Below are 11,539 nucleotides of genomic sequence, written 5' to 3'. Positions count from 1 at the left end.
CAACTCCCCCCAACAGACCCCAGTGTATAGTGCTCCCCTCCCTGTGTCTGTGTGTTCCCATTGTTCAACACCCGTCTATGAGTGAGAACATGCTATGTTTGATTTTGTGTTCTTGTGTCAGTTTGCTGAGAATGATGGTTTCCAGCTTCATCCATGTCCCTACAAAGGACGCGAACTCATTGTTTTTGATGGCTGCATAATATTCCATGGTGTATATGTGCCACATTTTCCCTGTCCAGTCTATCATTGATGGGCATTTGGGTTGGTTCCAGGTCTTTGCTATTGTAAACTGTGCTGCAATGAACATTCGTGTGCATGTGTCCTTATAGTAGAACGATTTATAATCCTTTGGATATATACCCAGTAATGGGATTGCTGGGTCAAATGGAATTTCTATTTCTAGTTCCTTGAGGAATCGCCACACTGTCTTCCACAATGGTTGAACTAATTTACACTCCCACCAACAGTGTAAAAGTGTTCCTATTTCTCCACATCCTCTCCAGCATCTGTTGTCTCCAGATTTTTTAATGATCATCATTCTAACTGGCATGAGATGGTATCTCAATGTAGTTTTGATTTGCATTTCTCTAATGACCAGTGATGATGAGCATTTTTTCATATGTTTGTTGGCCTCATGTATGTCTTCTTTTGTAAAGTATCTGTTCATATCCTTTGCCCACTTTTGAATGGGCTTGTTTGTTTTTTTCTTGTAAATCTGTTTTAGTTCGTTGTAAATTCTAGATATCAGCCCTTTGTCAGATGGGTAAGCTGCAAAAATTTTTTCCCATTCTGTTGGTTGCCAATTCACTCTAATGACTGTTACTTTTGCTGTGCAGAAGCTGTGGAGTTTGATTAGGTCCCATTTGTCTATTTTGGCTTTTGTTGCCAATGCTTTTGGTGTTTTGGTCATAAAGTCCTTGCCTACGCCTATGTCCTGAATGGTTTTGCCTAGGTTTCCTTCTAGTGTTTTTATGGTGTTACGTCTTATGTTTAAGTCTTTAATCCATCTGGAGTCAATTTTAGTGTAAGGTGTCAGGAAGGGGTCCAGTTTCTGCTTTCTGCATAAGGCTAGCCAGTTTTCCCAACACCACTTATTAAACAGGGAATCCTTTCCCCATTGCTTGTTTTTATCAGGTTTGTCAAAGATTGGATGGTTGTAGATATGTTGTGTTGCCTCCGAGGCCTCTGTTCTGTTCCATTGGTCTATATCTCTGTTTTGGTACCAGTACCATGCTGTTTTGATTACTGTAGCCTTGTAGTAGAGTTTGATGTCCGGTAGTGTGATGCCTCCTGCTTTGTTCTTTTTGCTTAGAATTGACTTGGCTATGTGGGCTCTCTTTTGGTTCCATAATTCAAATTCTTTATTTACAGAAACCTAACAGGGACCAATTTATTTGACCATAGTGGCAGATATTGGCTAGCAATTCAACAAACCTGTTTTTCTCCTGGGCATGCAGCTAGACTATATTTCTCAACTTCACTTGCACTTAGGATGTGCCAAGTAGAATGTGGTCAAAAATGACATACAGCCAGGCAAGGTGGCTCATGCCTGTAATCCCAGCACTATTGTAGGCCAAGGCCGGAGAACTGCTGGAACCTAGCAGTTCAAGTCTAACTTGGGCAACATAGCAAGACCACGTCTCTACAACAATTACAAAAATTAGCTGGGCAGTGTGGCATACGCCTGTAGTCCCAGCTACTCAAGAGACTGAGGTAGGAGGATCACTGAGCCCAGGAGTTGTGGCTGCAGTGAGCTGTGATCACACCACTGCACTCCAGCTTGTGCCACAGAGTCAGGAGGAAAAAAAAGGCCAGGTGCGGTGGCTCATGCCTGTAATCCCAGCATTTTGGAGGCCAAGTTGGGCGGATCACTTGAGGTCAGAAGTTCAAGATCAGCCTGGCCAGCATGGTGACACCCCATCTCTACTAAAAATACAAAAATTATCTGGGTGTGGTGGTGGGTGCCTGTAATCCAAGCTGCTTGGTAGGCTGAGGCAGGAGAATCACTTAAACCCGGGAGGTACGGGTTGCAGTGAGCCAAGACCGCACCACTGCACTCCAGCCTGGGTGACAGAGCAAGACTCAAGCTCAAAACAAACAAACAAAAAAGTCATTACTCCAGCTCTCTCCTGAAAAAAAAAAAAAAAAAAAAAGTCATATATATGTATAACTTCCAGACCTGGCCCATTAGAACTCCATGCTGTTTAACTCTCCCGGATGGAAGGAAGAAACATAATTCCCAGAACAATCCTGGGAGCTACTTTTATTATTATTATTATTATTATTATTATTATCATATGAGACAGAGTCTCGCTCTGTCACCAGGCGTCAGGCTGGAGTGCAGTGGTGCAATTTTGGCTCAGTGCAACCTCTGTCTCCCAGTTTCAAGTGATTCTCCCACCTCAGTCTCCCGAGTAGCTGTGACTTTAGGCACGCACAACCACGCCCAGCTAATTTTTGTACTTTTAGTAGAGACGAGGTTTTGCTATGTTGGCCAAACTGGACTCGAATTACTGAACTCAGGTGATCCACCCACCTCAGTCTTCCACAGTGCTGGGATTACAGGCATGAGCCATAGCACACGGCCAGAAGCTACATTTTTAATATGGCAAAAAAGTTAGAAGGAAGAAGTGTGGGTCCCTGAATCACTCCTGGAGAATTGCCCAACCAGGAACATCTGTGTTAGACTACATTGTGAGTGAGAAATAAGCCTTCCTGTATTAAGCTACTGAGATGGGATGGGGAGGTATTTGCTCTAGCAGCGAGTATTATCAATACAACCTCAAACACAAATTGCCATCTCCCAGTCTTCAAATGTCTTTACATCAGCCCCTTTTTTCCTCCCTCTCTCTCACTCTCTCCTCCCCACTTCCTCTTTCTCTGTCTTCTTTCTTTTTCCCTTCTTTCCTTCCATGCTTCATTTTTTTTTTTTTTGAGACAGAGTCTCGCTCCATTACCAGGCACCAGGCTGGAGTGCAGTGGCACAATCTCGGCTCACTGCAACTTCCGCCTCCTGGGTTCAAGCAATTCTCCTGCCTCAGCCTCCTGAGTAGCTGGGACTACAGGTGTGCACCACCACGCCCAGCTAATTTTTGTATGTTTTAGTAGAGATGGGGTTTCACCATGTTGGCCAGGATGGTCTCGATCTCTTGACCTCGTGATCCACCTGCCTTGGCCTCCCAAAGTGCTGGGATTACAGGCTGAGCCACTGCGCCCAGCTCATTCATTCTTTCATTCCTTGGAACATCCAGCACATTTTTTCTAGGCATTGTTCTAGGCACTGGGGATCCTGAGGGAGCAAAGCAGACAAATCTTTGCCCTCAGGAAGCTCACATTATAATGGGTGAGACAGGGAATAGGCAAGTAAATAATAAGATTTCAAGCACTGATTATTGCAGTTGTCCCTCGGTATCCATGGAGGATTGCTTCCCTGGATAAGCAAATTGATAGATGCTCAAGACCCTTATATGAAATGGCATAGTACTTGTATATAACCTACACACATCCTCCTGCATACATTTTTTCTTAGTATAAAAAACTTCGGGTTTTTCTTTGAGACAGGATGTCACCCTGTCTCCCAGGCTGGAATTCAGTGGCATAAACACAGCTCACTGCAGCCTTAAAGCCCCGGGCTTGAACTCCTGCCACAGCCTCCTAAGTAGCTGGGACTACAGGCATCTGTCACCATGTAGGGCTATTTTTATTTTTTATTTTTATAGAGACAAGTTCTCTTGATGTTCCCCAATCTGGTCTTAACTCCTGACCTCAAGTGATCCTCCAACCTCAGCCTCCCAAAGTGCTTGGATTACAAGCATAAGCCAGTCTGCCCCCTCTTCTGTGCTTTAAATAATCTCTAGTGTACTTATAATACCTAATACAATGTAAATGCTATATAAGTAGTTTTTGTTTTTTTTTTTTCTGAGACAGAGTCTCGCTCTGTTGCCCAGCCTGGAGTGCAGTGGCACAATCTCAGCTCACAGCAACCTCCGCCTCCCGGTTCAAGCAATTCTCTGCCTCACCCTCTCGAGTAGCTGGGATTACAGGTGCCACTGCCATGTCTGGCTAATTATTGTATTTTTAGTAGAAATGGGGTCTCACTGTCTTGGCCAGGCTGGTCTAGAACTCCTGATCTCGTGATCCAACTGCCTTGGCCTCCCAAAATACTGGGATTACAGACTTGAGCCACCACGCCCAGCTATATAAGTAGTTTTTATACTCTCTTGTTAGACAATATGACAAAGTGAACAAAGGCCTGTACATAGTCTCTACAGCAGCAGTCACTTGTTTTTTCTCGTTGAATATTTTTGATCCATTGTTGGTTGAATCCACAGATGTTGCACTCACAGATATGAAACTCCCAGCTACAGAGGGCTTACTGTACTTCACTGAAAAATAAAGAAGAATAAAAGAAGTTAGAGAGTGACCCAAAGCATCTTTTATATAAGGTGGTTGGGAAAGAGCTCTCTGTGCTGGTAGCATCTGACCAGAGACCTGAATGATACAAGGAAGCTAATCATACCAAGATCAGAAGAAAGAATGAACTCTTAACAATTATTCCTCTGAAACAAGTTATTTGTAGAAGGAAAACAAAAGTAACAACAGTACAAAAAAGAAAAGAAAACTAGGCCAGGCACAGTGACTCATACCTATAATCCCAGCACTTTGGGAGGCTGAGGCGGGTGAATTGCTTGAGGCCAGGAGTTCGAGACCAGCCTGGCTAACATGGCAAACTCCCACATCTCTACTAAAAATACAAAAATTAGGCTGGGCGTGGTGGCTCACACCTCTAATCCCAGCACTTTGGGAGGCCCAGGTGGATCACCTGAGGTCGGAAGTTCGAGACCAGCCTGACCTGTCTCTACTAAAAATACAAAATTAGCTGGGCATGGTGTCTCATGCATGCCTATAATCCCAGCTACTCAGGAGGCTGAGGCAGGAGAATCGCTTCAACCCAGGAGACGGAGATTGCAGTGAGCTGAGATCGCACCACTGCATTCTAGCCTGGATAACAGAGAAAGACTTGATCTCAAAAAAAAATTAGCAGAGCGGGGAGCCATACGCCTGTAGCTGCAGCTGCTTGGGAGCCTGAAGCACCATAAAAATTGCTTGAACCTAGGAAGGAGAAGTTGTAGTGAACTGAGATTGTGCCACTGCACTCCAGCCTGGGCAACAAAATGAGACCCTGTCTCAATATATATGTATATAAATATATATATACTGCAATGAATCAACTTAGACAAAGACAAGTCAAAAAGAAAGATGAAACCCAAACCCCAGGCTTATAGATTCCTGACCTGGCTTTGCCCTTGTCTAAAACTGGTGGATAAAGCTCTTTCTTTCGTTTTTGACTTTGTCTCCATATTTCCAGTCTTTCAAGTTGAAATTTGCCCATTTATTCAGACAACTCAATAAATATAGTAATACGTCAGCCTCTATCATTAGACATTCATAAACTATATTAAATAAACCAAACTTTGGGAACTCCAGCAGGTTATTTAAGATCTCCAGTCCTTAATTTCCTCATCTCTAAAACAGAGACAGCACTGGTAACTAAATTACTTCAGAAGTTTGTTCTGATGATCAGATGAGATTGTTCACCTAAAATGCTAGTACAGAGTAAGGGCTAAAGAATTTTTTTTTTTTTTTTTTTTTTTTTTTGAGACAGAGTTTTACTCTTGTTGCCTAGGCTGGAGTGCAATAACATGATCTCGGCTCACCACAACCTTTGCCTCCTGGGTTTAAGCAATTCTCCTGCCTCAGCCTACTGAGTAGCTGAAATTACAGGCATACGCCACCATGCCCGGCTAATTTTCATATTTTTAGTAGTGATGACGTTTCTCCATGTTGGTCAGGCTGCTCTCAAACTCCCAACCTCAAGTGATCTGCCCGCCTCAGCCTCCCAAAGTGCTGGGATTACAGGTATGAGGCCCCACGCCTGGCCACAGGAAAAAAAAAATACACATATAACATATATATTATAATTAATTATATAATTATAATTTTTTATAACATTATAATTAATTAATTATAATATATATATATTTGAGACGGAGTCTCACTCTGTCACCAGGCTGGAGTACAGTGGCCCGATCTCTGCTCACTGCAACCTCCGCCTCCCAGGTTCAAGCAATTCTCCTGCCTCAGCCTCCTGAGTAGCTGGAACTATGCAGGCCACCACGCCCAGCTAATTTTTGTATTTTTAGTAGAGACAGGGTTTCACCATGTTGGGGGCTGGTCTTGAACTCCTGATCTTGAGATCTGCCCACCTCAGCCTCTGAAAGTGCTAGGATTACAGGTGTGAGCCACCTTGCCCAGTCTGGAAACATTTTTATAAAGACTAAATTAACTGGACACCATTCAGAGCCCAAGTCTATCAAATACCTGATCCATGTTCTTGAGAACCCAAGATACTTCTGCCTTCTTTTGAGCCAAACTTCAATTCATTCAGACTTGAAGAGAAAGAAGAGTCTTTCTCATCAGCTTTGCAGGTGGTGGCAGCGACCTCATTGCCTCTGGTATGCAGGAGGCTTTGTGTCAGTGATACATATTCACAACCGGCTGACCTGAGACAGGAATCTGGTTCTAGCTACAAGGTCACCTCTGAATTGCTGTCCTGTACAATTCCACAGGGCACCATGCACACAGAACTGAATTGTAATCTGTGCATTGGGAAATCAAGTTGTGGCTTATGGCTAGCATTTTTTTTTCCTTTTTTTGTTGAGATGGAGTTTCACTCTTATTGCCCAGGCTGGAGTGCAATGACGCCATCTTGGCTCATTGCAACCTCCACCTCCCAGGTTCAAACAATTCTCCTGCCTCAACCTCCCAAGTTGCTGGGATTACAGGCATGCGCCACCATGCCTGGCTAATTTTGTATTTTTAGTAAAGACAAGGTTTCTCCACGTTGGTTAGGCTGGTCTGGAACTCCTGACCTCAGGTGATCCGCCTGCCTAGGCCTCCTGGGATTACTTGCATGGGTGCTGGGATTACTTGCATGAGCTACTGCACCTGGCCATGGGAAGCATCTTTAAGAATTTTGTACAGGGCCAGGTGCGGTGGCTCATGCCTGTAATTCTAGCATTTTGGGAGGCTGAGGTAGGTGGATAACTCGAGGCCCAGGAGTTAGAGACCAGCCTGGCCAACATGGTGAAATCTCATCTCTACTAAAAATACAAATATTAGCCAGGTGTGGTGGCACATGCCTGTAATCCCAGCTACTCAGGAGGCTGAGGCAGGAAGAATCACTTGAACCCAGGAGGTGGAAGTTGCAGTGTGCTGAGATTGCCCTACTGCACTCCAGCATGGTTAACAGAGTGAGACCTTGTCTCAAAAAAAAAAAAAAAAAAAAGAAAAAAGAAAAAAGGAGGCGGGGCACATTGGCTCACACTTGTAATTCCAGAACTTTGGGAGGCCGAGGTATGTGGATCACCTGAGGTCAGGAGTTCTAGACCTGCCTGGCCAACATGGTGAAACTCCATCTCTACTAAAAATACCAAAAATTAGCCAGGCATGGTGGCACCCACCTGTGGTTCCAGCTTCTTGTGAGGCTGAGGCAGGAGAATCCCTTGAACCTAGGAAGCGGAGTTTGCAGTGAGCCGAGATCACACCACTGCACTCCAGCCTCGGCCACAAGAGTGAAACTCCATCTCAAAAAAAAAAAAAAAAAGAAAAGGGAAAAAGAAAATATCAGAGCACATCATATATAGCATGGCAAGAATAGGTATTTTTTTAACCCGAAACAGTTATATAAGTTTATACACACACACATACCCTCCCACACAAGTGTAAGTTTACATATCTATTGGTTTTAGTTTTATATATTGCAGATTGCAGAAGATGCTGTGGTGTACTAGCCAGAGTCTGTCCTTCAGCACTAAGTCACACAGTCCCCAGCTCCCAGGAATGCTGCCTCTGACTACTCAGAATTTATTTCATCCCCAGGAGCTGCCTATGGTCTGAGAGAGCTGAGTAAACCCAGGGTCAGGACCCCTTCCCAGGGAAAGCCCACATCCAATGACTGGCCAATTCAAAAGGTAAGTATGAAGGTCCAGCCCTCCCAGAGTAACCAACTTGTCCTGGTTTGCCTGAGACTTTCCTGGCTTTAAAACAGAAAGTCCTGTGTCCTGGAAACCCAAGGCAGACTAGATAATCTGGGATGACTGGTCACCCTGCTCTTGCCTCAGTTTGGGACACCATTGATGACTCACCTTCAGAACTCTCTGTGGGATCAATTGAGGCTTTCCCTGGGTTGTAAGATCATCAGAGTTCAACCTCTCCCTCTGCCAGTCCTGCTTCCCTTGCTCTCTGACAGGGGCTGCTCCTAGGGTGCTCCCCAATGAACAAGCTGCATATGACTCCCCATCCCAGATCTGCTTCCCAGGGAACCCAGCCAGCTAGTATAGTGAGTTTTAGTGATCAAATGCATTCCTTGCTGGAAATCAAGATCAAAAAGATTTGAAGACACTGGTCCAGTAGATACTACCATTTTGTAGTCTTTACACAGCACACCTCTTTCCATTAGTAGTAGCATCCTGCATCTTTTGGGGAAGTAGTACTATTCTGACTCAAGTCAGGGGTTCTTGTGTGGGTGCCTCCAACTTCCAACCATCACCAAAAGCCTGTAACTCAATCTAGACCAAGCAGAATCCTTTCCTGGAATTTTTCTGTTCATTCTTCAAGAAAAAGACTCCTTTCCTGAGGCCTCCCAGAGGCCATATAGCCCATACACGGGCAGAGTAGTGGGGGAAATCAGGATAAACAGATTCCTGTGACATCACAGTCAGATTTCAGGCAGTCCTGGACCCACTTGCACCTCCACTCTTCCTTGTTTCTCCTCCAGGTGGGCTGCCATCTGCAGCCAAAAGGATCTTGACTGGTGGCACAGACTTTTAAGAAAAGCAGATCATGAAGCTGGGCACGGTGGCTCACGCTAATAATCCCAGCACTTTGGGAGGCTGAGGCGGGTAGATCACGAGGTCAGGAGATCGAGACCATCCTGGCTAACATGGTGAAACACTGTCTCTACTAAATACAAAAAATTAGCCGGGCATGGTGGTGTGTGCCTGTAGTCCCAGCTACTCGAGAGGCTGAGGCAGGAGAATCACTTGAACCTGGGAGGTAGAGGTTACAGTGAGGTGAGATTTCACCACTGCACTCTGGCCTGGTGACAGAGCGAGACTCCATCTCAAAAAAAAAAAAAAAGAGTACTTTCCTCTCTTGAACCACTCCTTTAAGACCTGTTCAAATGTCTCCTACTCAGTGAAGTCAAACTTTCCTGCCACTCCCAGACAGGTGCATAATTACATCTATAGACAAACGTTTATGAGCTCTTCCCACTATAATGTTCATGGCTGCCGCTGTGCTAGTACAAGGCCAGAGATGGAGCAGTGCACAGCCAGGACCTCCAGGTGCTTTAGTGTTGTAGTGGGGCAAGCTGGCTCCTAAACAGAAAATTACCCTTTGAGGTGGTAAGTGCACTGACAGAGATGTTAGAGACCCCTAGGAGGGGGAAGTGTGAGGTAGCGACATGTTTGTCTATAATCTATTAGCTCCTTTTCTTTTCTTTTCTTTTTTTTTTTTTTTTTTTGACAGAGTCTCGCTCTGTCATCCAGGTTGGAGTGCAGTGGCACGATCTTGGCTCACTGCAACCTCTGCCTCCCGGATTCAAGTGATTCCTGTGTCTCAAACTCCTGAGGTAGCTGGGATTGCAGGTGCCCACCACCATGCCTGGCTAACTTTTGTATTTTTAATAGAGACGGGGTTTCACCATGTTGGCCAGGCTGGTCTCGAATTCCTGACCTCAGGTGATCTGCCCTCCTCGGCCTCCCAAAGTGCTGGGATTGTACAGACTTGAGCCACCATGTTCGGCCTTTTACCCTTTTCTGTAGTGCAGGTACATAATTGTTTCTTCCTTTTTATTTCCTCAGCATCCTTGTATTTCTTTAGCATTTATTGTATTCTATTTTATCTTTTTGTTGTTGTTGTTTTTCTGAGATGGAGTCTTTCTCTGTTGCCCAGGCTGGAGTGCAATGGCACGCTCTCAGCTCACTGCAACCTCTGCCTTCCAGTTTCAAGCAATTCCCCTGCCTCAGCCTCCTGAGTAGCTGGAATTACAGGCACCCACCACTGCACCTAGCTGATTTTATATTTTTAGTACAGACAGGGTTTCACCATATTGAGCAGGCTGGTCTCAAACTCCTGACCTCAGGTGATCCACCCACTTCGGTCTCCCAAAGTGCTGGGATTACAGGCATGTGCCACCACATCGGTCTCTATTTTATCTTAGTGGTTTTCTTTAGGAACAGCTTCATGGGTATGTGTGTTAGTCAGTTGTTGCATTACTAGAAAGGAATACCTGTGACTACGTAATTTTAAAGAAAAGAGGTTTAGTTGGTTCACAGGTCTGCAGGTTTTGCAGGAAGCATGGTGCTGGCATCAGCTTCTGGCAAGGCCTCAGGAAGCTTCCAATCATGGTGCAGGGTGATGGGGAGCCAGCATGTCACATGGCCAAAGTGAGAGTGAAAAAGAGGGTGGGGCAGATTCCAGACACTTCAACAACCACATCTCACATGAACTCGCTGAAAGAGAACTCACTTAACATCAAGGGGATGGTGTTATGTCATTCATGAGGGATCTGCCCAGTGATCCAGTCAGCTCCCCGCAGACCCCACCTCCAACACTGGAAGTCACATTTCAACATGAGATTTGGAGGCAAAAAATATCCAAACCATATCAGTATACAACATGTATAGCCGTATGGGGCCCCACACCCTGTGCTGGATATAATGCTGTATTGTCACTGTCTTGAAATTCTCTTTTTAAAAAAATTTTAAAAGGGGCCCACATTTTCATTTTATATTGGCCTTGGCTTTCAGATTTATTTATCCCAAAATTATAAAGGCAGAGACCCAGGGCTAAGATCCTGTCATGGACACTTTTAAATTCCCCACAGCACCTTGAGAATGCCCACAGTAATTTTTTCTTTTTTTAGGACAGAGTTTGGCTGTTGTTGCCCAGGCTGGAGTGCAATGGTGCAATCATGGGTCACCACAGCCTCTGCCTTCCGAGTTCAAGTGATTCTCCTGCCTCAGCCTCCTGAGTAGCTGGGATTACAGGCATGCACCACCACACATGGCTACTTTGTATTTTCAGTAGAGATGGGCTTCTCCATGTTGGTCAGGCTGGTCTCAAACTCCTGACCTCATGTGATCGGCCTGCCTTGGCCTCCCAAAGTGCTGGGATTACAGGCCTAAGTCACTGCGTCCTGCCAAAAGATACATTCTCAACAGCTTATAAAACTTTAGGAAGTAACGTAAACATTTTGGAGAAAATTCCTTTAAGATTCCGGGGACATAACTTGAAGAAAAGTATGAACTACTTCCAAATATAAATTTGGAAATGTAGAGAATTTGATTGAAAAAAACTATTCTGCTGGACATGGCAGCTCACACCTATGATCCCCACCACCCCTTTGTGAAGTGGAGGTGGGAGGATTGCTTGAGCCCAGGAATTGGAGACCAGCCTGGGCAACACAGTGAGA

Source organism: Aotus nancymaae, unplaced genomic scaffold (genome assembly GCF_030222135.1).
Source record: "Aotus nancymaae isolate 86718 unplaced genomic scaffold, 86718_ANA_hifiasm-v0.15.2.pri h1tg000049l, whole genome shotgun sequence".
Classification (NCBI taxonomy): Eukaryota; Metazoa; Chordata; class Mammalia; order Primates; family Aotidae; genus Aotus; species Aotus nancymaae.
The sequence above is the reverse complement of the archived record's forward strand: the minus strand, read 5'-3'. Positions refer to the sequence as shown.